This window comes from Scyliorhinus torazame, chromosome 21 (genome assembly GCF_047496885.1).
Source record: "Scyliorhinus torazame isolate Kashiwa2021f chromosome 21, sScyTor2.1, whole genome shotgun sequence".
Taxonomy (NCBI): Eukaryota; Metazoa; Chordata; class Chondrichthyes; order Carcharhiniformes; family Scyliorhinidae; genus Scyliorhinus; species Scyliorhinus torazame.
The window spans coordinates 95,687,532-95,692,170 of NC_092727.1; positions in this window are offsets into that span (position 1 = coordinate 95,687,532).

Consider the following 4,639-nt stretch of genomic DNA (forward strand, 5'->3'; position numbering starts at 1 on the left):
ATTTCAGTTTTCATAGTTCTCTATTAAGTATGTTATTTTAATCTTCAACCTTTTAATATTTACCAACTAATCTTCTCTGGTGTTGTGCAGATTGATTCACTGCCATGTGTAGTCTACAGGTAAAGCAGGGTTGGAAGACGGGGAATATTTGGGCCAGGGCTTGCAGATGTAATTCAGTCCCCATTTTAAAATTCTGGTCTGATTTGTATTTAACAAGTTGACTTAAATATCAAAACTTAAGTAAATTAAGGGCAGCACGGTAGCACAAGTGATTAGCACTGTGGCTTCAGAGCGCCAGGGTCCCAGGTTCGATTCCCTGCTGAGTCACTGTCTGTGCGGAGTCTGCATGTTCTCCCCGTGTCTGCGTGGGTTTCCTCCGGGTGCTCCGGTTTCCTCCCACAGTCCAAAGATGTGCATGTTAGGTGGATTGGCCATGATAAATTGCCCCTGTGACCAAAAAGGTTAGGAGGGGTTATTGGGGATAGGGTGGAAGTGAGGGCTTAAGTGGGTTGGTGCAGACTCGATGGGCCGAATAACCTCCTTCTGCACTGTATGTTCTATGCTCTATGTTCTATGTTCTAAATTGAGAAGTGAACAAGTGGAATTAGAAGTATCTAGGAGATGCCAGCCAAACTGAAGCATTTAGAGCATTGGTGGGCAACCTGCGGCCCGTGGTCCACATACGGCCCATCAGGGCCCTGAGCGTGGCCCACAAGTCATTTTATTGACTGTTGCCCACGTGCAGGGTTGCCACATTCTGCTGGTTTCCATCCTACCGGAAGAACTGAATTTACGCACATGTAAAGTAAAGACACGTGAAGTTCATGCTGTTTGCACACAACTGTGAGAAACCCTGTATCCAATCAAGCATCAATATGTATTTTGTTTTTATCACTTGAAGTCGATTTTTATGTATTAAGTGTATTCAAACTTATTTCAAGGTTTATAGTTAATGAACATGCCCGATTCAACCCATCAAGTCTGCACCAACTCTTCGAAAGAGCACCCCATGTAGGCGCACTCCCCCACCCCATCCCCGTAACCCCAGATCTTTGGACACTAAGGGATGGTTCATCATGGCCAATCCACCTAACCTTCATATCTTTGGACTGTGGGAGGAAACCGGAGCGCCCGGAGGAAATCCATGCAAACACGGGGAGAACGCAGAAACTCCACAGTCACCCAAGGTTCGAATCGAACCCAGGTCACTGGCAATGTGAGGCAGCAGTACAAACCACTGTGCCATTACACTTACAGTTTTCTATATATAATGAAAGGTAATGTAGGAATGATTTTGTGAATGGATGCGCACCATTGATTGTGCATTTCAGAAAATCACAGGTACACTGCCTGTGATGTGATGTCCATTCATAAAATTGGTACTTATGTATTGTCACAATAATTGTTTGGAGGACATTTTTAATCCATTCATGATAATACATTAGTTCTAAATAGGGCTGAAAATATAAGCCTGTTACCCGTCCACTTACCAAGAAAATGATATATTAATGAACCACTTCCAGGGTTTTGGCAAAACAGATGAATATAATCAAGGCTTGCATAGTTAACAAAAAAATACAGATTTCTGTCCAAACTAACATTTTTCCCTCAGTGCTTTGCTTATGTGGTGATATTATTTGTTGCCAGTGCTTTTGAGCAATCTACAAGTTGGAAGCACCCTTCCATTATGCAGTGATAAACAAAAAATCCAGAAGTGTTATTTTCATCTCAGTTGAATAATATACAACTAAATAGGAAGATGGAAGAAAACACTCAGTAGAACATTGTTATGGCATTTAATTATTTATTTTTGCTTTCGTCGTCTTGCTTATTCTCAAGTATCTATTTTTATCTGATCCTTGAATCTGCTCATGGTTACAAATCATTTACCACTATGGGAGCTCAGTCGACCAACTCGATGCAAGCTGCAGATTTCTAGCACCGTGTCCAATATGAGTGTGGAACATAATGTGAAGGAATAATGAACAGCCCCCCAGTGTTGAGACATTAGCCTGATGAAGACCAGTGGGGATTGTACTTAGTCACACTTTGCCTAGCCAGTGAAGCCCATACTCCTCGAATGAATTTACAAAAAGAGTGAACGCATTATTTTTTTGCCAATTTCTGTGGAGCCCATGAAGAACTGGCCCCGATTCTATATCAAGTTAGGCTAAAGATCTTTATTGCCTAATCTGTTTCAATAGGATTCTGCCTCTTGCTCGACCCTCTCCGAACAATTTAATGTCAGGTAGCCCCTTCCAGGTGAGCATTCAAAAAGTATTGGCCCAGAGGCTGCTTAACCAACTTGTCACTCTGCGAATGGCTGGCTTGAGCTGATACTTAAGCGATCACTTCAGATCTTTGAACTTACAAAAGGCTAAAGAAGTTAAAGAAGCTGAACACATTGCTCAGGAATATCCAGCCACTCTCTCCATGACATCTTTTCCATGTCAGCTATGGCGCTTTGTGTGGCTCCCCCGTTTCACCGCTGGTGGGGGGCGGAAAGGGGCGGGGGGGTGGTCATCTTCAGTGTGCCCTGAAAATCCCACCCACTGCTGCCAAATAATAGAATAAAACAAAATGAGTTACTACTCAAATTAAAATAACCTTGATCAGAAAATTTAGACTTGTGAGCTCATGCAATAAAAATGGATGGAAATGCACGGTTTTTAAAAAGAGTAAAAGCAGGTTCACAAGTTGGGTGTAGATTCTACATTAAAACTGAAAGAACAGCAACTCCTTTAAAAATGAAAAGGGATCAATAAGCGGGTTCAATTTGAGGCGGAGGGCGTAGCCGTAGATGGCGGGGGGCAGATTCCTTATGGTAAGCGGCAAGCTGGAGGGGAGAAGAGTGGTGCTGGTGAACATATATGCGCCGAACTGGGACGATGTGGACTTTATCAAAAGAGTGCTGAGGAAGATCCCGGACCTAGACTCACGCAAGTTGATATTGGGGAGGGACTTTAATACGGTCCTTGACCCGGGGCTGGACCGGTCATGTCCCAGCACGGGCAGACTCCCAGCAATGGCAAGGGAGCTGAAAGGGTTCATGGAGCAAATGGGGGCTGTGGACCCATGGAGAGCCAGACAGCCGACGGGAAGGGGCTACTCGTTTTATTCGCATGTTCATAAAGTATATTCTAGGATTGATTATTTTATCTTGAGCAGGGACTGTGTCGGGGAGGTAAAGAATACGGAATACTCGGCAATCACTATCTCGGACCATGCCCCGCACTGGGTGGACCTGCAGGTTGGGGGGGACGAATTACCAACGCCCGCAATGGAGGTTAGACGTAGGACTGTTGTCGGAGGAGGGGATATGTGAGAGACTTCGGAAGTGTATGCAAAATTACTTGCAGATGAACGATACGGGGGAGGTTTCAGCAGTGACCCTGTGGGAGGCGCTGAAGGCAGTAGTAAGGGGGGGAGCTGATCTCAATTCGGGCTCACAGGGCGGGGCGGACAGAGCAGAAATGGACAGATTGGTTAGGGAAATTCACCGGATAGACGAGGAGCATGCGGGGTCCCCGGGGGAGGACCAACTCAGGGAGAGACGGAGATTGCAGGCGGAACTGGGGGTGCGATCCACGAGTAGGGCCATGGAACAACTTAGGAAGGCGAGGGGAGTGGTGTATGAGCATGGGGAGAAGGCCAGCAGATTGCTAGCGCAGCATCTCAGGATGAGGGAGGCGGCCAGGGAAATAAATAGAGTGGTTGATGGGGAGGGGAGCAGAGTGGAGGACCCGGCAGTTCTGAATAAGGTATTTCGGGACTTCTATAGTAAGCTGCACACTTCAGAACCTCCAGAAGAGCTGCAGAAGATGAAAAGGTTCCTGGATGGACTAACCTTCCCAAAAGTAGGCAGGGTACTAGTGGACAGGCTGGGGGCCCCGATTAGAGCGGAGGAGGTATTGGGGGGCCTAAAGGCCATGCAGTCGGGGAAAGCCCCGGGGCCGGATGGATACCCAGCAGAATTTTACAAGAAGTTCTCGGAGATAGTGGGACGGGTCCTGACAAGGGTTTTTAATGAGGCAAGGGACAGAGGGACCCTGCCACCGACGATGTCGCAAGCCACCATCTCGCTGATACTAAAGCGGGACAAGGACCCGGAATCCAGCGGGTCATACAGGCCAATCTCCCTGATCAATGTGGATGCCAAGCTCCTGGCCAAGTTCCTGGCGATTAGAATTGAGGACTGCGTACCGGAGGTGATTGGGGACAATCAGACAGGGTTTGTGAAAGGCAGGCAGCTGGCAGCTAACTTGAGAAGATTGTTTAATGTGATCATGATGTCCCCGACGGGCAAGGAGGTGGAGGTAGTGGTGGCAATGGATGCTGAGAAGGCCTTCGACCGGGTGGAGTCAGGCTATTTGTGGGAGGTGCGTGGACGGTTTGGGTTCAGGGAGGAACTGGTTAATTGGGTCAGACTATTGTACCAGGCCCCAAAAGCTAGCGTTAGGACGAACAGGATAATGTCAGATTATTTCAGACTACACCGTGGGACCAGACAGGGGTGCCCACTCTCCCCGTTGCTGTTCGCGCTGGCCATAGAGCCGTTGGCGATGGCGCTGAGAGCTGCAAAGGGGTGGAAGGGAATGACTAGGTGGGGGGGGGGGGGGTGGAACATAGGGTCTCTCTC